The 23,109-nt window shown below is 40.9% G+C and overlaps 1 protein-coding gene across 2 annotated transcripts in view; it reads right to left on the bottom strand.

Annotated features, from left to right (window-relative positions):
• GREM2 (gremlin 2, DAN family BMP antagonist) overlaps positions 1-23,109 on the bottom strand; it is a 95,212-nt gene that overhangs the window by 23,472 nt on the left and 48,631 nt on the right. The gene's annotated exons all lie outside the window — the stretch shown is intronic.

The following is a 23,109-nucleotide window of genomic DNA, read 5'->3' as shown; positions in this document are numbered from 1 at the left end:
TTCTTGTTCTGTCTTGTGAGTGATGGAAACAGCTTATCAGTGTTCACACATGACACCAGTAGGCTCCTGCTCAGGGTTTGAAACAAAATGCCTTAGGTATCCCAAAGGAAACACAAATGGGGGGATGTCACGTATTTAATGATGTCTATTGGAATATTACCTATTCACAGTGGAAAGCTTTCCTCAGCTCCCTCATACTGTGCTTAAAATGGCCAACCTTTTTTTTTACCTAAAGGGCCACTGATATTTAATATGCATTGGTGTTCACCTATGTCATGTACTTTTTTTGTTGATGTTTGCTTTTTAAATATATTTAAAACCTAAAACAGTAACTGAAATGCCACAGAAACTCCTGAAGTAGGGGGAGAGAGATTGAGAAAGTGTTATAACTAAAATAAAAGAGCAATTCTCAAGTATAGACTCTTGGAACACCTTTGCCAGAGAAAGCCATACTAATACTCTGAGCAGGGCCCTACCTTGATCGCAATGAATTTGGCTTCTGGCACACGTAAGCCTCTGTTGAACACTTCACCTGGGTTAAGCAGTTTTGGAACATGGGAAGTAAGGAAAGAGAAGGAGGCTAGAGATTGAATAGCAAATACAATTTTACCACCAAGAGCGACTAACAATGAAAATTTACAGTAGAGTTAGGAAATTATTCCAGAGAAATCGTTAGAGGTCCTTAGATGCCTAAAGTCACCACTGTCAGGAGTTCTAATCAAAAGGCACCTCTGTGCTATCAGTTCCCTTTAATAGGAATGTTTGTCCTCAACCCTGAGGAAACATTGACTTACACATTTGTAACTCCCAGTAATTTTGGTTACATTTTTCTCTGGTGTTTGCTAAGACCAAAGCCTGTTTGGTCAGATACAATACATGGAAACTTCATTCTCCTATTTTACTGTATTGTTTGGTGTACCTTTCCAGGAGAGAGCCTAACTACATTGCAACAGTCAATATATGTGTCCTTGAGCTTTTCAAAAGGACAGGGGGCCACAAGGAAGGACACAAAACAAATGAGTAAATCAAAGGTTTTTCTTTACACCCACTACACATTTTTTTTTGAAGATTCAACAATGACTTAAAATGAAAAGAAAATAGGGCTATTTATTTATTTCAGAATAGGTAGTACCTGTTCATGCATGTACATAATTTAACAATTACAAAATGGAATACAGTGAAAAATTTCTACCCATCCCTTACTGAGCTCAGTAGGCACATGATATAATCAGTTTCTGATCAGTATTCTAGAACAAGGTTTCTCAGTCTTGGCACTATTGACATTTTAAATTGGATAATTTTATGCTGGGGTGGAGGGGTGGGGTGGATGTCCCAAATGTTCTTTGGGGAGACGTTTAAGAACAAATCTAGAAAACAACCTCCATAACAGTAGAAAAAGAGAGTTCTATGTTGGGGAGCCACATCACAATACATTAAGTGTTGTGAGAATTTATCTAACTAGAAACTTACTGATAATCCCTTAGATTTTTTTTCTGTATTATTTGCAGTTACATGCAGGGTGGCAGTGAAAAAATCTTATACCTGGGTCATTTCAATATATGTAATTTCACATTTAATAATAAAAATAAATTGCTGAGTCAAAGGCTAAATAATTTAATTTAGGTAAATACTTCTAAACATCCCTCTTTAAAGGCCATGCCAATTTACATTCTCAATAAAATATGTATTTTTATCAAGATAGTATGTTATTAACATTTGGATTTTTGCCAATCTCATGGTTTAAAAATGATAATTTACTGTTCTTTTAAATTAAGTGAGAAATTATAGATTATACAATAAATGGTATTGGGACAAATGAAAACTCATCTGTAAGATATAGAGATTTTAATGGCTCACATTATACAAATATAAACTCCCCATAGATCTAAGATTTAACTAAAAGGGAAAATTATCAGAAGAAGCCATACAAGTTTTTTTTTTTTTTAATAATCTAGGTGTAGAGAAGGCCTTCCCAAGTATGACACAAAACAAAAAAGCCATGCCAGATTGAAACATGTTTACTTTTTGATGCCCTTTCTTTTGTACCTTTTTTCCTACCATGATTTTCTGAACTAGTTCCAAAACCCAAATAGAAGTATCAGCAGGGCTCAGAATGCCTTAGCACGAGCCCAAAGTGACCTCATGGTAAAGACGTTGGAGTTAGTCACACCAGGAGCAGCTTGGAGTGTGGAGAGCCCACGGGCTTTTGGGTCAGGCCGGCCTCTTGTGCACCTTGTGTCCCAGCTACTAAGAGACTCTGCGACCTTGAGCAATTCACACAATGGCTCTGAGTCTTAGTTTTCTCTACTTTCTTGGGAACCCAGCTAAATCAGTTGTGATAAGCATGTGAAGCACCCCAAGGTACAGGCGCTGAGTGACTGGAACTCACTCCCCTTCTCTCCCCTCTCCCCGTACCATCGGATTCTGTATAAGCTTCGTCCTAGTTCCCACACCATCTCCAGTAACATGTTAATTGGGCAGGAAAGGTCATAACTTCTTATCTCAAGACTGCTCGCTGTACCCTGGTGCTGGGCCTCCACGTAGGGATGGTGTTGCAAGGCAGGACTATGGCTCCTCGTGTTCTGACTGGAGTCCTTCCTTTGGAGAGATGAGCTGCAAGCCCAGGTATGCTTCTTAAGGCTCTCCTGGCTCTCCGCCTGGGGCCACCAGGGACCTTTCGGGAATAAAGAGCCAGGGCAAGGGCTCTGCCTCTGAGGCCTGTCATCCTCCTGTATTCACTTTTCATTGCTGTCATAGCAAATTCCCACACTTCAGTGGCTAAATCAACACAAATCTATTATCTTACAGTTCTGTGGAAGTCTGACACAGGCCTCTGTGGGCTGAAATACAGGTGTCCACAGGGCTGCCTTGCTTTCTGGGAACTCTGGGAGGGAATCCATGACCTTGCCCTTGCCAGCTTTTAGAGGCTGCCCACGCTGATGGCTCAGGTCTCCCCTCCTCCCTCCTGAGAGCTGCAAATGTTACATCTCTATGAGCATTGCTTTGTACTCATGTCTCCTCTGGCCACAGCTAAGAAAGGTTCTCTCCCTTTAAGGACCCATGTGTTTACATTGGGCCCACCTGGTTTACCCAAACTAATCTCCCCATCTCCAGATTAACTTAATCAGCCCCTGCAAAGTCCCTTTGGCCATGAGAGGTGACGTATCCATGAGTTCTGGAGATCAGGACATAGACATGCTAAGGAAGACAGTATTTTGCCCAGCATACCTCTGTATCATGATTCTGGGATCTGGGTGGTTGGCAAATCATCCTTAAGACATTAGAAGTCATATTTTATAGTCTTGTCATCACATGAAATCATTGGATGGGTGGTTTGGGGTGATTTTGTTAAAATTAAGGCCCTTCATAGCACCACCTTATGAGTTTAATATGCTGGTTTCTGCAGAAATCAAAGCAACCCAATCTCCTCCCTGCCTTTATCACTAATCCAGCAAGCATTTAAACCCGTGTTCTCCCTGGCTCTCTTGGCCATCCCAGCAAGCGGTCCAAAGGGGTGCAGCTGCTTGGGCAGCACCAGGGCCGTGGCCTGGATCAGGTTACTCTGGCCTTCTCCAACTTGGCTCTCTCCCAAGTACTTTGATTTAAATATTCTATTTCAGATCTACCAGGCACTCTCTGACCCTGGTCCATCTTTGAGGCAATTCCAAATCTCTGTGCCTACATGGACACATTTTTACGAGCATCTAAAGGGCAGATGCATATTGTTCTTTCACTGCTTTAAGCAAATCTAGGCTTTAGTGAAAGTCTCTCAATACTGATACACAGCAGAAAAAGGGAAGCAGATGTTGCTAGGTTAAAAATTGCATTTCTAAACTGCTTTTCTGGGCATATAAAGAGATGGCCTAAGGGCACTGGCTGGAGAGAAACCTGAACCCTAGGATGGGGTCAGTTATCTTGTTACCTTTTAACCCTACTAGCTGATGTTCCACTAGCTAAGCAGTACTTACAGCAATCCCCAGGGCCCAGACTAGAAGGAGAGGTGGCTGAGAAGTCAAGGAAGGGAGCGGTGAGCAGGGCACAGGGATTAAGTCCACTTTGGGGAATTAGGCATGTTTTCTCTGTCCCTCATTTGGGTCCACAATGTGTTGATTGTGTTCTAAGTCTATTGGTATGTTCTTCTACTTGTCTCAGTAGCCCATTAATTTTTATTAAAGAAAGGGACATTTAATCTTGATAGGTTTAACGAAATGCACAGTCTCTTATCTTCAGATATCACTCTGTTGTAACTTGAAACCATTTATATGTCTTACTGACAGTCTTTAAAATAACTCTGCATGAAGATCAGTAGGATAGTTTTATATCATGAAAGATGATGAGTATTAATTTTAGTGTCTGCTTTTGGACCCACTTCTTAGGGTATTCTCAGATTTTACAGAAAATAACCTTGCTTAGGACAACCCAAGAAAACAACAGTGAGAGTAAAAATATGTCACGATGCCATTTCTCCTGTTGACAGTAGGGAGTGTCTTGAATGCAGTGTGCTGGTGGGTTTCTAAGAGCTGTCAGAAAGGGAGAGAGGGGGGAGGGAGGTGTAGCAGAGGAGGAAGAGGGAGGAATTGCAATCGTATGTCTGTTACACTACGGCTGGAATGAAACGCTCTTCATCCCTCATCCTGTAAGTGATGCTGTTATTCCCAGGTCACAGAGAGGCAAATTAAGAACACTTTAATTACTTGTCCAAGATCACACAGCCACTCAGATGCCTGAACGTCCAAAAGCATCTGAATTCTGTTTTTGCTTTACTCCAGCACGGATTATGTACAAGTACTGAAATCACCCAGGGGCTTGTTCTGCTTCCTTAACACCAGAGACTATGAAATAAGAGAAAGAAAAGATTGAATATAGCAAAGCCCAAAAATAATTTTCAGAGAGATGAAGAATATTTAGGTAAAGAAAATGAACTTATGATTTTTAATCCTTGATGCTGTGTGCCTGGTACTGTGTTAACATCCTTACCCACATCATCTCACTTAGTCCTTATTACAGACCTTTGAATGTGGAGGCCCACAGAAGTGTGAACTCTATTGCAATACCTGAATTATCGAATTTTACTCAGAGGGATGCAGTTGCCTTTTAAACAATGAGATTTCTTAAGGGATATTGAAGTTTCTGGGACTGGATTTTACTATGTGAATTTAGTGGCATAGATACTAAAAAATATTTGTTAAATTAGTAGTCTAACCCCCAAAGGACCATGCTTCTCACTGGCCAGCCACTCTTTATTCCCCTGTCTCCGATCCCCAATGTTTGGAAACATTCTTGGGCCACAAGAAGTTATATCTGGGTTGAAAAGGAGATGTTTTAGGAATGGCATGCACCGTTCTCTCTGGATAAATCTAAGAGCCACAATACAACTACATCAACTTAATTAAATAAATTAATTGATTAGTACGAAGCCCATTCTCGGTATGTGCAGGGAGTCACTGAGACACATCTGATCTGAAAATATGTCTCATGGCCCTCCAGGCGTGTCCAAGATATCTGGCTTCTCAGCTTCAGCCTTACCCAGGACCTTGCCAGGGAAATGATAAACAGCCTGCCTGGTGGGGTTTTATGACTTTCTAGTCTTAGAACAGCCCTTTATATCCAAGTCGAGCTTTAGATTTAGCATCCAGTTTTGCCAAAGCCACATCAAGCAGAATCATTTAACTTGAACTGTTTCCCACCCTGTCTCCTACCTCCCGGTGAAGGGGCTCCTGGGGTTTTCTTCAAGGGAACATTTGATGAATCTCTATACTCAGCAGCCAAATTTGCCCAAAGGTGAAACAGGATCAAGACTACTTGGATTCAGTTTCCTTTATTATCTGACCGGTTCTGATGAAGACAGGAAACTTTGAGCCTTTCTTCAGTAGGTGTGTGAGGGTGCTGGCGAGGAATGTTTTCTGCCAGACTTTGTGGTGGGGAGACGAAAGCCAAATGGATGGGCTCTTACAAAGTCTGTCCCTGTCAGACGATGGGAATTCATCTTGCACCTTCTTGACTGACTCATTTGAACCATTGGAAAGACTTCTCTTTTGAAAAATTGCCTGTGACTATGGTTTTCTTTATACAGTTTGTTAAGATGGTAATTGCATATTTACATGAAAGAATTTTGGAAATGACAACAGGAATGGAAAACCAGAACCAGAATGAATATAAAAAAATGGCGGCCCATTCAACTAAAGAGCAGATCCTCCCCTACTGCTGTTCTCATGGCTTTGGATAAAGAACCATCACATCGTGAAATGACTTCCAGGAGACCATTCCAGGTGGGAACCTCCACCCGCCACCCCACAGGAGGCCGGTGTAACTACCTACTTAGCTATTATACAAATAGGTTAGGGAATGAATGTCTCAGTGCATGCAGAACAAAACAAAACAGAAAATAGGAAACATCTGCTGAAAACTCTGTTAATCACTGAATTCCAGGATTATCAGAAAGTCCTACAAATATGTATTTAATGATTTAGAAACATGGTCTTGGGCTGAGAATATACTAATTCTGTACATTTCCCCAAGCTCTCAGAGATTTGATGTGCTGGTGATGCATCTCCTGAGTGATGTCAGTGCACTATTAATCCCTCTTAGGTTTCTCTTGCCCAGGTGTATTTGCACACATCCTGAGACCCTGACATTGCTGTTGCTCCTCGGATGAAAACAGTTTATTTAATAAGCAATCACAGAGCCAGCCTTCACATTCACTGTCCCGGAACTTTGACAAGGTTATCTCAGGACACGGGTTATCCCTAAATGCTAGTTCATGTTTCAATTCCAAGGTTCTAGTTTTAGATAATAATTATCCATTTGACAACCTCAATGGGCTCCAGGTTTCTCAAGAAAAAGGAGTAGCTAAGTGTTTCCTAAAATATGAATCTCTGAATGCCAGTCCCATGGAAAAATAGAGGCCTGTGACCAAATAAATCACAGCCCAGAATTAACAGAGCTGTAGAGCCTCCTTTTCTGGAAGACTTACATGTGACTAACGTGATATGTGAGTGTCTCAAAGAGAGTTATGGTGTGTGGGATTTTCTGACTTCTCAGACGGCAGAACCTTTGGAGAAGTATCTCACTGGACACAATTATAAGCGAGGGACTTACTTGGGGACCTTCCAGACAAGATGATTTCTAAGAGTCTTTCCAGCCCTAAATTCTCTGATAATCTTTGGTTCCTATGAAAAACACAAGCTGTTCTCCAGATATTTCCTATACACCTGGCTCTCAACATTCCTTGCTGAAATATATGAGTCCTTATGAGGGTGCGGATCAAAAGGATCACATGTGGCTTCCATGAGAAGGAGGTGCCTTGCAATCATAGTGCACAAAACACGCAATTCCAGGGGACCGTTGCACACCATTTCAAATAACAGTTATCATCCCCAACCACTCTGACATGCGACAATCACAAATGAAAGCACACTATTCAAAGATGAAAAGCGGAGTAGCACACAAGGTGGCATGGCGATCAGCTCTATGGAGAGCAACTAACTACCACTAGAAAGCCCAGGTTCTTTCTGCAGTGGCCAGGTCCAAAAGACTCCAAGCTGACTGCTCTTCTTCCTGTCTTATTTTTCACTAAATATAAATGACAAAAATCGGGCCTCCCACTTTGAAAGAATCATTCATTTTTGTCTAGCAATCAAATGCTTGTGAACAGTACAAAATGAACAAATGAACTGAACATTAAAACGATTTTTAGAGGTAACGTTTGCTGGTATAACAAAATTTCAGAGCAAAAATAGACAATCCTATAAACTTTGAAATAAGGAAGGACTTCCATGAGCCTGTTATTAAGGCCTTTATTTTATTCTATTAAGTCTTCAATCAGATTTGGTGACAAATAACTGGGATAATTGAATGAATTACTGAGAAACTTATGGTATTCAGGAAACTGCCTTAACCAAGGAAGGCTCATTTAGAAGTTCCTGGTTAGATTCCTGTAAGAGGCAGGAATATGCCCAGCCATATAGCAGTTTTTTCCCTCTCTGGAACAGACTGATATTTTTCTTTCATGTTCCCTCAGCTGTCTCTATCTCCATTTATAGAAATTTTCTTTCTTTATGCTCCCCTGCTGGAGTACCTCAATTTGATGATACAATTAACATTTGCATTTTTCGTGAAGATAACTTAATAGGGGAAAGAGGACAGAGTTAAGGCTAGATGGAAATGGTGATCATATGCCAGCCCTGGGGAATGTGTCCATCTCAATGCAAGGTTTACAGTTGCTGTAATTTTAATCAGATTTGTATGTAATAGTATTTCATAATTTTCCACAGAGTTCTTGATCCTTTTTTTTGGAAAAGAAAAACCTCCCAAACAAAGGAAATAAAGAAACAGAATAGCATCGTTGCTGTGTGGTTATGTGACAAGGTCGATTCTCCAACCATTTGGTATCTTCCTTCTCCCGGACACGGACTCAGGCATCCCTAGTTGATCTCATTTTTCTTAAAATCTAATAGTCATGTGTATTTCATCAGTCCAAGCCACTGGAAAAAACACGCATTGATAGATACTGTAGTTTCATCCTGGATTTTCACTAACTAATCTCTAACAAACTGTATGACCAAGATGTTAATCTTTGTTGACCGTATTTCCTGTTACAAAAAGTGAGGGTTTTGAACTAAGTGATCTTTTCCATTTATACATCTGTGAGTCTTGAACTTAATGACAATTTTCCAAAATTAACCAGTTATACAATTATTTTCATTCTTACAATGATTTTTAATTAAAAAACTGATCAATTAAAAAGTACAATTTAAAGTAACGTGTCAGACACTAGGTAGCAGAAATAATGTGACCTTTACTGAAGGCTGATCTTATGTCAAGTACTGTGTAACTATATTATATACGTTATATTAATTGATCTTTGTAAGAACCACTTCAAGTGATCATCATCATCGTCAGTCATCTTTACCACTTTACAGGTAAGACAGAAATGCTTAGAGAATTTAAGTACCTACCCAAATACAAATAGTTAGTGACTAGTCCAGGTAGAATTCAAACCCAGGTTTTGTATTCTCCAAAGTCATGTTCAGAACCAATGCCGTTTACTGTTTCTAGCATTCTGCTTTGAGGTGCACACTGGTTCTCTCAGACTTTTCAAGTCTTTTAACTTTTCTGAACTTTATTTGTATTCATTTGATCAGTGGCAATCAAGTGTTTATGTATAGTAGGTACTATGATTGGTACTGTAGTGCAGGGGTGACTATGACATAGAACCTAACCAGAAAGAACTCCCAGTTTTACTAGGAGTTGGGTAAGAAAGGTGGTACTTAAATACAATAGAGCAAACACGAAGAGACATCTGAGACAGGTATGCATGGCATGGAGAAGGGGGACCCGGGAGCAGAGCTCAGGGAAACAAGAACCAGTTCTCAGTGTACAATATGAGCTGGAGGAATATCTGAGTTGGCACTTAAAGAACCAGTAGCCATGAGCTAGCTGAAAAGCTGGGAAAGGGAAAGGCATTCCAGGCAGAGAGCAGGTGAGCTCAGGGGCTTGTGAGGGCATTGCACTTCTGAGAACTGAGTGGGTCTCCAGAACTGAATATAGGGTGCATGGTAAAACTGGGAGATGCATCTGCAAAACTCTGCCATTGGGAAGTCCTTGGTATCTCATGCTAGAGGCATGGAGCTCTAGCCAAAGACATTAGGGAGGCCCTTTAGACTTTTAAGCATAATGCATTTCTGTAATAGGAAAGTCCCTTTAGAAGCAGTGAGAAAGCATGGCTGGTGCCCTAGGGAGTGCAGGGAGCCCTGACCAGAAGTAGGAAGAAGAGGTAGGAATCCATTGCCATAGATGCAGCCCCTGCCTACACGTCCAAGAAAGGAAGCAACTATTTGGATATACAGAAGCAGTTGGAATTGAGAGATGTTTGACTGGGGGCTGGGCAGGTAGAAAGGATTTTGGTGGTTGTACAGATATTAGAGGTAGGAGAGAAGGAGGTACTAATGGTTGTGCCTCTAGAGTTTCTGGCTTGGCTGTCAAGGTGGATGGTAACTGGCTGTTTTCTTGGAAAGTGTGTGTATAGAAGGAGGAAAGGCTTTTTGAGAGATGCTCAGTTCAGCCTAGAGCATGCTATTCTTGAGTTGCCTGTGAAGTTTCATTTGGCTTAGACAGATGTTCCTACAATATGCCAAATAAGACATGGTGCTATGCTTGGATAAGATATTTGTTGGGAATACAGATTTGTAAACAGACAACTTATATCAAATGTGGAAAATTCAGGAAAAGAGTTATGCATGGGTTAGTTTAGAAACTGAGAAGCTGCAAGTAGTTCAACCTTCGGATGTTGCATTGGGGAAGCAGGCCAAACCTGAGCAGGATCTTCAAGCATGGACAGATGGAGGGCAGCTCAGGAGGAGAGGAGCGAGGGATCTCCTCTCAGGGGGACAGAATGAGATGCAGGGTGTGAGGATAACCAAACAATCAGTCTTCACTAAACATAAAGAAAGGCGAGGCCAAGTCATGGAGAAAGCTACCTCTTGTTCAAGAACTTGGATCTTATGTGGATTATGAGACATAGACCGGTTTTGCTCTGAGCACATTTGCAGTTAAAGGAGTGGCAGCAATTTGAAAGATAAACTGGAAAGAGACCCATTAGGAGTCCAAGGCAATCACCCAGGTGAGAGAAGATGAAGGCCTGAACAGAGCATTGGCATATGGGTGGGAAGAAGGGACAGACATGCATTTCGAAAAGTAGAACCTTCAGGTTTGGAAACCTGGTGAAGCCAGACATGCAGGTGTCACAGAGGAAGGGAATGCAGCAGGATGAGGGAGCCTCGAGGTGAAGGGAGCAAAGGTGGTCTGCTTCTGTATATCGTGTCGCTGAGGCATGCCTGAGTAGAGACATCTGTAACTGATATGAGTCTGAACACCAGTGGAGGGAGCCAGGCTGAGGATGTTAGGTTTTAGAGTCCATTATATACTGGTATTAAAGATAATTATAAAAGTGATAATATAACTATAATTTCAAGCATTGCTGTGTTCAGGTATTGAGTAATGCCTACTTAACATGAATGCCTGCCTTATCTCCATTAATACCCTGCACATGTCCCTTCTACGGAGATGATAAATAATAGAAATAAATTATGTTACAGGCTCTTTTAGTAAAAGTCGGTGTAAAAGCTGAGATTCAAACTCAGGTTTGTCTAGGTCTTCAACACCAGTGTTCTGTTTGTTTATCTGGTTTTGTTTTCTAAAACCAGAACACTTCTTTGAGTTTGTAAAAAAGGAAAATTATAAAAAGGACATATTGTAGAAAGAAGAACTAAGGGTCAAGAATGGCATTCTCAGGGAACCAGTGCTTAAAGCACAAATGTGAAGGAGATACATTTGCACAGGCGTCTTTGGGTTAAAGAAAAAGATAAGAAGCAAAGCTCAGCCAAGGCTTTCATAGAAACTAAGAGAAAGAAAGTGTCAAGTAGGGAGTGATCTATAGTGTCAGCTGCTGCCAGAACAAGTAAGATAAGGACTCAAGTGAGACCTTTGAGCTTAGGAATCTCCAGGATAGAATGATCTTTGTCAGAGCAATTTCAGTGTGGCAGACTTCACAGAAAACAAATTGCACGAGGCTGAGGACTGACAGGGATATGAGGAAAGGCTATTCTTTTTTATTTATTGAGGTGAAACTGGTATATAAAGTTTCACAGGTACAGCATTATAATTTGACATCTGTGTACTACAAAATGATCACAACTAAAACTCTCGTTACCACCATCAGCATACAATTGACCCTTCATCCATTTTGCCCACCTCCCATCTCTTACCCCTCTGGTAACCACCAGTTTCTGTGTACATATAAATTTGTTTTATTTGCTCATTTGTTTTGTTTTGTTGTATATTCTACATATTAGTGTAGTCATATAGTATTTGTCTTTCTCAGACTTGGTTTATTTCACTTAGCATAATGCCCTCAAGATCCATCCATGTTGTCACAAATAGAAAGACCTCATTCCTTTTCTATGGCTGAGTAGTATTCCATGAAATATATATATATATGTGTGTATACTACATTTTCTTTATCCATTCATATAATTGTATTCTTCAGCTCTGTAACTTATGTTTCCATTCATACAATTGTATTCTTCAGCTGTGTAGCTTATGTTTGGAACCTTCTTACCTTTTCTGTTTCTTTGTTGAGGATCTATCTCACTGTGTTCACCTGGTTTCCCCAAGTTCAGTGATCATCTTTATAAATATCACTTTGAACTCTTTACCAGGTAGATTTTTTATCTTTGTTTTATTAATGACCTTTTCTGAGGTTTTGCCTTGTTCTTTTGTTTGGAGCACATTCCTCTGTCTCCTCATTCTGCTTGAGTCTACATTTGTTCCTTTGCATCAGGTTAAGCAGCCACCTCTCCCAGTCTTGAAAGAATGGATTTGTGTAGGAGATGTCACATGGACCTCAGAAGTGTGATCCCCTCTGACCACTAGAGCTAGGAGCTCAAGGGGTACACCTTATGTGAACTGCATGCATGCCTCTGCTGTGTTGGAGTCTCACCTGTGATGGGGGTAGAGTGGGGCTAATGCCTGGCCTGGCCCCCAGGACAAGCTATTTTTTCAAACAAATCAATTCAAATTAATCAATTGGTTAGAAAGGGAAGGCAAAATACCTCAATTAGGCAGTGCCAATGGGGATAGTTTACTTTTTATCCACTTACTTATGTGGATGGGATATATGTATGTATATTTTAAAGCTGAGGGGAGAAAAACCAGCAGAAGGCATGAGGTTTAAGTCACATGAGCAAGAGACTGTAATGAACCCTAGAGCAAGGTCTGTAATGAAGCGAGAAGGAAGAGGCACGTGGCCAGTGCTCAGGTGGACATGCTGGCCTTGAATTGGTCAGTGGTTAATCTGCCTATGACTGTAGGAAAAAGGTGTAAAGGTGGAAATGTAAGTTGGTATATTGGTATGAAGAGGGGCAAGACGCTGATGCTCATGCCTGTGCGATTCAGTTTTCTCAATCCAGGAGGGCTGTGGCAGTTTTCCCTAAGATAGGGAGCATGACATGTTGAAAACATGGATTTGGAGTTTAAGAGAGAGTTACAGCTGGGGCTGTAGATCTGGAAGCCATCTGTAGTAATGTGCATGAGGATAAGATCTCCCAGGAGTAATGTGCGGTTTAAAAGAGGCAAACATTAAACCTTGGAGAAAACTGCTATTTGGGATGAGCAGAGGATAAAAGCCCTTCAAAGGAGATGGAGAAACTTGGAAACAAACAGCCAAAATCCAAGCAAGGCAGGAGTACCAAGGAGCTGAGGGCTTAACAAAGTGTAATGCTACAGCATGTTCGAGAAGGCAGGACTGAAGTGACCAGTCGGTCCCCAACGAATCAGATACTTCAGGTAAAACATTTTGAGTTACGCTGTGGGAGAGGAAATAGATACAGAATTTTTGTTCCAGAAGGTAGAACAGGCCTTAGATGTTATAGCTTGCCTTCCTTCCTTCTTTCCTTCCCCCCTCCCCTTTCTTTAGTGCTAAATTTAAAATGGAGGCTACTTGAATATATTTAAAATTGAGAGCAAAAAATGGAGGGGGTGTGGAAATAGAAGAAAGAAAGAAAGCGTTGGATGGAGTAAGCTATCTCAGTCTCTAAGATGGGAAGTCAGGAAAAAAGAATAGTTAATTGTGCAGGAAGGTACACTTCAAGGATGAGGGGACTCATGCCCGGTAGCCCCTCTGTGCCCTGGAGCTGTCCACCAAGAGAACACAGGCCTGCACTGGGAGGAGAGCTAAGAAGCATGGTACATGCAGAACACACCATGGTAGGAAAGAGAAAAGGGAGCTAATGCCTAAGGAAACACCAGAAGTCTCAGTAACCTCTACAAGAAGTAGGGTGCACCACTCTATTATAGAAATGGAAAAACATCAATAATGTAAGTCCTGCAGAATGCCCACGATTTATGCAATAACTTCCACTGTGGTCTATACAGCTTTGCCTCAGACACTGAATCCTGCAATGATTGGCACACAGCACCCACCCCTCAATAACAAGACTGAGTTCTGCATTGTTAGATCTAAAGAAAACATGAAACCTCAATAGATTTTTTAATATTTGAAACAAGAGAATTCAAAACAAATAAAAGTCTATGAACAGAGGAATGAGCCGAAGTAGAAGTCTAGGAAATGAAATTTCTTGACCACAGTGACCTTAAATTAGTTACTCTTATTGCCTATAAACTAACCTAAAAAGTTCAGGGTTCAGACTGAGTGGCCCCCAAATACTAAGATCTGTGGTTCTGTCTTGACTCTCAGTCTTTGTATCCTCCTGATTAGCTCTTTATTGTTCCCCTAAAATGTCAACCTGTTTAAGTAGAACAACAAGGTAACCTCCTTAGCTTCAGTAACTTGGGAAAAAGTTTACAAGAGAAGGAAGGAGTCATCCAGTCATCATCCCTCACCCACATTTGTATTATAACTTGCAAGGACTTTTTAGAATGGAGTTTGATAGACAGCATATACTTAATTAATGTTACCAATTCATAGCATATTAAATTGAGTGAAATACTATGTGTATGTGTCTCTCCCAAAATGAATCTGAAACTTGGAACACTGGCTAAAAATGCCTTGAAACGTCTCTCAAATGAACACTTTTTAGATATTAAATTGTAGAAATGAAATAACAGTATCAGATAATTGGCAGCAAAGTCATTTTCCCAAGTGCCGATGCCAAGCGCATGGCAGACATCCACTGTGGGTCGATGTGGATCAAAAGGGGCCGAGACACCATCTCATGCTTATACAATTTCAGAATTAGAGACATTTGGAAGGGGAAAGTTAGCATCATTTGCCGTGTTAAAGTCAGGCCATGTGCACCGAGCCTTTCCTGGCTAGCCAGGCCCCAGTCATTCCGTCTTTACCACCCCCTCTGGATTTGCTATAATAGCCTGAGGCGTACCAAATTGGTCAGAACTAAACGCTTCACTCCAGTCACAACAAAGGCTGATTTAGGGTCTTCCTGTTGATGACAAATCTCCTTTGTAGGTGCCTGACCAGCCAGAATTTTCTCCATTCCTCCAGGACCATTCTCTGGGCTTGCATGAGTGAACCATCTAAAAGTACTTAGAAGAAAGAGGACGATGTACCTACTACTTCTAGAGGAGAGAGGAGCCAAACATCTCTCTCTTTTCCTGGACCTCCACCCAAGGCTGGAATTTTCTTCTATTATTAGATCTCACCACATTCTCAGACTTCAGAACATCAGGCTGTTTAACGCAATGAATTTATGAATTGATACATAGTTTGCAAATATGTGTGAGCTCTTCCAGGACTTGAAGTGCTCAGGAGTTATAAGATCCTCTTGAAATAATGTATTCAGACTCTCGGGAACACATAATCCATTGTGCACATGGTGAAGAAGTGACTTGGAGCTGATCATGGGCTTTGAGGGCAACGGCTCATCCTGTTAAACTCTGTGCAACACGGATGAAGTGGAGATTTTAAGCGGCAGTGTTATTGTACATTTTCCAGTAATCTAGATCTCTGAATTGCAAATACTGGAAATGCCGTGGCCTTCCTGCTTCACACTGACAGTGACACTCTGCTTGCCCACATCTGAGACCGTGTGGCTTTGGATTCATTCTACTGTTGATACCTCCCTCCTCTTTTGTTTTCTCAAAATGTAAATATTTGTTCTGTCTGCATTCTAATTGCTGGTCTTGGTGTCTTATTGTGTGGGAGGGCTGTGGGCACTCGGATGCCTCAGGATCCCTTGCTATGTGCTGGGATTTCATGTCTTATGACATTAGCTTGGCAGAGCTGTCAGTCACCCTTGTTCTATGCCCCTGACGAAGTCGCGGTTATGTGTCTGATTGAAAGACAGTATTATTTTATGCCTCTCAACAGAGAGGAAACCCAGAACTATCATATGCTGTATACACACCCAACCATGGGGGCCCGGGTGAGGGTCTGCAACGGCAGGGCCTCCTATACGGCACATTTGCAAGTTTCCTACTAATCGTTTTGATTTTCTTTATCTAGACTAACTTGTTGCCTTGCAGAGCTCCTTTCCCAGGGGTCTGTGGGGGGCATTCTTAGGCCTTCAGTTCCTGCCAAGCAAAGAGGAGAGAAAAACATGAATAGAACTGAGAAAACAAACAAAACAGAACCAGAAGAGCTGGCCTTGACTGGGCTGTTTCCTTGAGCACATGCTGGGAGGCTGTATTCTAGTAAGACTGGCTCACTTCCCTAACAGCAGAGAACAGAGTAAACCATATATAAACCCAAAGCAGTGGGTACTTAAGACAGTGACTAGGGCGGGATGTGCCCCTGGTCAGTTTATTCCCTGCGTTACTAGCAATAATGACAGTTCTTCTGTTTGGTTTTTGAGGCTTCTTCCCAGTTTTTCTTCACAGATTGAAAGGAAATGGGCCTGTGTGGAACAACCTGGCTTCTCTTTGGCCCATGCTTGTGGTGAACACTAAGAAAAGTGTAGTATCTCAGCCATGTGCTGTTTTGATACTTCCCTTGGATAAAAAGGGTGGGATCAGCTCAAATAAGAGCAGGTTGCATTTCCACTATTCTTGAAAGCCTGAAATGAAAATGGATGTTGATTTTTCTGGATAGTGGGTCTTAGGCTGCAGAGAGGAACTCCAAAGGAGCCCCCAAGGCTGCTCCAGTGGATTGAAATACTCATAGCCAGCCTGTCCTCTCCCTGGCTCAGCCGCCCTCTGGCCACCAGCATGCCCAGGCCTTGGGAACACTGCACCGGGCCAGGGAAGGCCCTCACAACCTTTCTCCTGGGGACATTCTCTGCAGCCAAATCCTCAGGCCCTTGCTGGCTAACTCACTTCCCACTTCTTCACTATGTTGTGTTTTCTCCCTCACTTGCCATGTTCAAAGACTGACTGGTTTTCTAGGATGCGATGACGGGTTTCATTTTACTGCCGTCTCTGTGTCTCAGTTATGTTTCCCTTTTGATGGATCTACTTGTGAGTCTGGTGGCACTAACTTTCAGTGGGCCAAAAATTCAAAGGGTTTTTACGTTAATTTTTTGGCCTCTTCATAAATTGTGCCTGGTGATATGTTTCTGGAATAAAGAGACTGATAGAGCCTCAAACTGGGTATGGATTGAAGAGCTGATGTTGTATGCTTTCCAGCAGGTCAAGAATATGGGTTTCTGTTTCTAAACCTGAGGGAGCCACAGAAGCAAAGGTCATGAAGGGCCCCACATGTGTTTTGTGTCACTGGCTCTCGGCTGGGTGCAGACAACCCGGGCTGGGCAGGTGCTCTCTGCTGCCTCTGCCGTTATCACTCATTTCTCTCTGTCAGCCCTCTGGGTCCCCTTCTGGGAGAGGACATGACATTGTGCATCAACCAGACTAGTGGTTTTCAACCAGGCATGACTTTGCCCCCCAGGGGATATTTATCAATGTTTGGAATCATTTTTAGTTGTCACTCCTGGGGGATGGAGTGCTCCTGGCATTAAGGTGCTAGAAGCCAGGGATAATGCTAAACACTGCATTACTCAGGACATTCTCCCACTGTTGTTATGTTGTTCCTGATGTCAATAGCGTGAAGACTGAGAAACTGAATTAGGTGACTGATTTGCTTCTCCATCCCATCCCTCCAGATGTGTGGGATTCAGAGCTGTCTCTTTCCGCTCTAGCAAGTGATTCAGCATTTTGATTTCCTAGGAGCAGATGCCTTTTTCTTATAATGTTGGGTAACTCTTTGGATTTTTTCACTTAGTTTTAACAGAATTGGAATCATCTGAAGGTCTGACATAAAAAGATTATGAACTGAGCTAATCTACCATAAAACTTTGTTAATGTTTCCGATTTGGGACAAAGATGTCATCCTTTTTCATGCTTAGTAGGTTTTTAATCTTTCAAAATACATAAAAACATTTTAGTAAATTGGAGGTTTGTGCAAAATTATTCACCATCTCTGAGGAAAAAAGATCTCCCTTCATTTCTACAAATTCTACCAGATCCCACCTGAAATTCACCTTTTTTGGAAGCTCCCTACTTCCCTTCCAGTACATTCTCAAGATACCACTAAAACATCAGTTCCTCTGGGAAACCTCCCAAAATGTTGTAGGTTTCTTTCCTTCCTGGGTCTCAAAAGCATTTTGTAGATCACTGTATCATGATTATTTGTCTGTAATTTTACCTCTGCCACATAATTACCTAAGATTTGTGGTCAGGCTTGCTTCATGCTAAGAAGGCTTGATGGTGCAGGAGAGTAAGCAGAGAAAGTGCTCTGTAAAATGTGTCGGATAAAGAGTCCAGCAATTGTCACAAAATAATTCATGTTAGTTTTAGGGACAAAGGATCCCTTAGAAAATATTTGACATGAACACAAAATATGTCATCAATGGTAACTTGCTATAATATTAAACCTACTTTGATGGTGATTTTCATAGAAACAACTAAGTAATTATATGGCAAAAAACAAAAGGAGTTGCTACATAGGCCTAGCACTATTTCTGACATTTGATATTTTAAGCAAAATACCATATGTAGAGTAAGGCTATTATAATTTAAAAAGCATAGTATACAGTTTTCTATAGAAACAATAATAGAGCTAATGGTGGTTCATATATTAAAATGCGCCAACTGTGACTTCAAAAACTCCCTATATCGTCAGGTCTATGTGGTTTTTATTATTATAGGAAAAATCATTCCATTCTGATATTTTTAACCATTTTCGAATTCATCTATACCCCTTCACACATCTCTTTCACTTCATCGTGTGATCTAGGGAATTAAAAAATATGTGTTCTTAGTATCCTGAATACATGTTTTTCCTATCTTTATTGCCAGTGTGGCTTTACATATGATTTGTTATGTGTTATAAAGAGTGAAACTCCCAGATCTCTCTGGATCTTCTCATTACGTCAGCCTGTGAAAAGTTATACAATTCTCAGAGGTAAAATCCAACATTACCCACACCAGTTCACTTCCTAACAATAGAATTAGATTGAATATGACATGCCACTAATGTACAGTGCATTCAGAGCATGACTATTTTGCATAAAACTAAACAAAACAAATATCGACACACTTGTCTAATTAACCAAGTAGTACTTATTTGTTATTATTTTAAATCCCCATAAGTAATGTTTAACCAGAGTTAATTAATTAACAATGGTTAATTTTCTTCCTAATCCTCTCACGAATGTCTCAGTTTCTCTAAGCAGACCTCATCACTTAGTCATTTGCACTGCCCACTTGGTGCATGTAACTACCCCCTGCCAGATCTAAAGGCAGGAACATGTGTACATGTGTTTACAAGATGGGAGCTCTTCAAGGGGAAACATGCTCCTGTTTACCTCCCTTTTCTCACAGTACCCACCATAGAGTTTTGCATGTTGTTCGCTGAATTTAGTAGAGGTATAGGCGACAGGGAAACTGGCAAACGGTACTACTTGTATCTGTGTACATCTTGTTCATAGATTTTTAAACACATACTGCAATATGTTGACACTGTCCATGGTATCTTTTGGGAATGAGAGAGAAAATAAAATTTGGATTTGATTAAATGAAGCAGTTGTTAGCATGTATTAAACACATGCCTTGTCTGCTTCATGTTTTTAAGTACCATCTTAGATATCGGGAAACACAAGTATCTTGCTCTACGTGAGTTTATGATATAGTGAAGATGGTAGAGTGCACACACATAGGTAAAAAACACGTAGGATATAGGATATTATGTGGAAATTGCCAATGGAAGGAAGGGGATAGGCGATTAGTGCCACTTGGAGTTCAGACAGGAGGGAAGACCCTGAAGACTGAGGTCCCTGGAGATGGCCTGAGCTTGTAAGGAAGAGGGGCTTACAAGGCAAGTGATGATGATGGGTATTCTTGGCAGGAGGTGTGGAGGAATCCCTGGGAAGCTGGAACACACAGAGCAAGGTCACCGAACAAGGAGTAGATGGGGGAAGGAGCCTTTTGGTGTAAAGGAGTGAAAGATGGTTAGGAAGGTGCATGAGGCAGGGGAAGAGGGTGGGAGAGGAGCATTTGGACTTCAAAGAACCTCAAATGAAAACAAACAGATGTAGATTTGATCATCATAAATAAAAAGCTCCTTAACAGAGCAGTGACGTACTTGAAGAGGGGCTTTAGGAGGATTGTGATGGTACTGAAAGGGAAATTCTGGGAACGGCCTTATTACTCAGTCAAACTAAAAAGAGATAAATCACAGTATCATTAAGAACCTGTGTGTGTATGTGTTTTAGATAGGAGACCTGGGCAGATTTACAAGGTAGAGAATCAGCAGAAAGTGAAAGATTAAAGATACAACAAAACACGGTGTGCATCAGAGCATCAGAAATGCAGACTTGAAGAGAACACAGGGGTTTGTTTATAGGACTGATGACTAGGAAGGGAACCAGCCTTGCAAGGAAGAGGTGCAGCTTCTTTGAGACAAGCTGGAAGAATGAGAGCTCCAGGATGCCATGGCTTTATGCGGCGTGAGGACGATGTGACTGAGTCACATGGAGGATGCGAGTAAAGAGGACGGTGGAGAGTTCCATTCATGCAAAGAAGTGAGGCCATGAGAGCAGTGGAACTGTGAGAGCAGACTGCAGGGAAGATGCAATATGATTAAGGGACAAACTAAAACCATGAGGACTCAGGTGAGCTTACAAATTAGTAAGTTATAGCGAAACTAATGGCACAATTCCCTGCCTTTCTCTAGCAGTGCTCAGAAGAGCGAGTGACTGTAGATGTGACTCAGGACTGGAGACAACAACACAGCTAAAAGCTGAATGAGATTGGGTGTGGAGCACTTGGGGAGTAACAAGGAAATGGAATAAGACAAACACAAACATAACATCAACTCAAAAGCTAGAAGGATCTGTGAAAATGAAAGATAGAAATAGAATTCTATTAAATATCTGGAATACCCGGTTTGTACTCTTTGATTCTCTTGCTTAATCATGGCATTTCCTTTTCCATTTCCACTTCCACTAATCTGTTGAATCAGTCTGGAAAGGCTTTAATGATGATTTTGTTACATGCTAGCAAATTCAGAATAGTTTTCAGTGCATATTGCAATGTTCTGAATGATCAGAAGCAAATATTGTGCTGACATGTGCAATAAATGGACATGTTTTTCCAAACATCCGCAGCCTATATTCTTTTAAATTAGATCCCTTATATATCAGGACATTTTTCAAACACTGTAGCAAGATCATGAAGATCAATTAGAATGGGGACGTAGAATTTTAAAGGAATAGTAATTTTGAAAAAAATTTCTGTGGCCAAAAGAACCTACTAAAAGTGTTCTATAATAGGCAAGATATTTCAGAATGTTCTTTAATTTGATTTATTCTGCTGAAATCTGAAATTGGGCTGCTTTCTCATCTTCCCCACACTTTCAGTGGAGCTGGCCAAGCAGAGTCTTCTTTAACATTGGAAGACTTTGCATTTGGATCTCCTCCACAAGAGTTCAAAGTCAGATGAAACTCTGATTCTTAGGAATGAAATAACTGTGGTTCTTACATGCCTGATATCCGGGGTGGGGGGGGGGAGGGCGGGGAAATCTGACTTGTGTCAAGATCTCATTTCAGTAAAGAATTCATATTTTGAGTATTGGGGTCTAATTGTTATTAAGTTAATTTTTTTAACTAGCAACTGAATGAGGTACACTTGAAGTGTAAGCACAAATAAGAATGAAAAATAAACACAGAATAAGATCTATTTCTTTCTATTTCCCCTTTAAATGAGTCTGGCTTTCGGTGAGACTGTTGAATTGATGGAGTCAGGAGGAGGAATCACTTCGGAAAACCAGAGCTGCTTAGAGTTAGAAGCAATCCTGGAGTTAACCACCATCCCTTACACATTTTGTAGGTCAGGAAAACTGTGACTTCAAAAATAACATGATGTGTCAAAACTTATATTTCTATTTAGTGAAGAATCCAGCACTATATGCCCCTCCACTGATCATGCCACATCTCATAATTTTCTCTTTAACCCACATGACTCATTAACTGACTTTCCATAGGGAGCAAAGATATTTCAAGTAACAATAGCATTAGGATCCTAGGGTATAGGGTACTGTGTGATTGGTGATTGAGTTTTCTGCCTTCAGCAATCAGCTGCATTTAAAGCACTCAACCAAAGGAATTTCTAACAATTATCTTTGGAAGTTTTTTAGCAGCCTTCTTTCTTTTGAAGAACAGTTCTAGGTTTACAAAAAGATTGAAAGATGAAGAGACTTCCTGTATACCTCCTGCCCCTACACATGTACAGTCTCCCTCTTTATCAACATCACTCACCAGAATGGTACTTTTATTTATTTCTTTATTTATTTTACCAGGTTTGAAGCTACACTGACACATACCAATCAACCAAAGTTCATAGTTTATCTGAAGATTCACCCCCCGGGGGTGTACATTCTGTGGGTTTGGACAAATGTATAATGACATGTATCCACCATTATAGTGTCATACAGAGTAGGTTCAGTGTCCTAAAAATCCTCTGTGCTCTGCCTGTTTGTCCCCTCACCCCCATCCCAGCTGCCACTGGCAACCACTGACCTTTTTCCTGACTCCATAGTTTTGCCTTTTCCAGAATGTCATATAGTCTTGGGCTCATATGGTTCACGGTCTTTTCAGACTGATTTCTTTCGCTTCATAATATGTATGTAAGGTTCCTTCAATGTCTTTTCACAGCTTGATAACTCGTTTCCTTTTAGCACTGAAGAATATTCCATTGTCTGAATCTGCCACAGTTTATTTATCATTCACCTACTGAATGATGTATTAGTTACTTTCAAGGTTTTGCAATTATGAATAAAGCTTCTATAAACATTCTTGTGCAGGTTTTTGTGTGGATTTAAGTTTTCAGCTCCTTTGGGTAAATACCAAAGGGTATGATGAGGCGATCATATGGTCAGAATAGGTTAAGTGTCATGAGAAGTTGCCAAACTGTCTTTCAAAGTGGCTGTACCATTTTGAATTGAATGAGACTTCTTCTCGCTCCACATCCTCACCAGGATACAGTGGTGTCAGTGTCCTGGATTTTGGCCATTCTAGTAGGTGTGCAGTGGTATCTCATTTTTGCTTTCATTTGCATTTCCCTGATGATAGGTGAGGTGGAGTATCTTTTCATAGGCTTATTTGTCATCTGTACATCTTCTTTGGTAACAGCCTTCATTAAAAA

This window comes from Manis pentadactyla, chromosome 9 (assembly GCF_030020395.1).
Source record: "Manis pentadactyla isolate mManPen7 chromosome 9, mManPen7.hap1, whole genome shotgun sequence".
In the NCBI taxonomy this organism is placed as follows: domain Eukaryota; kingdom Metazoa; phylum Chordata; class Mammalia; order Pholidota; family Manidae; genus Manis; species Manis pentadactyla.
The sequence above is the reverse complement of the archived record's forward strand: the minus strand, read 5'-3'. Positions and strand labels throughout refer to the sequence as shown.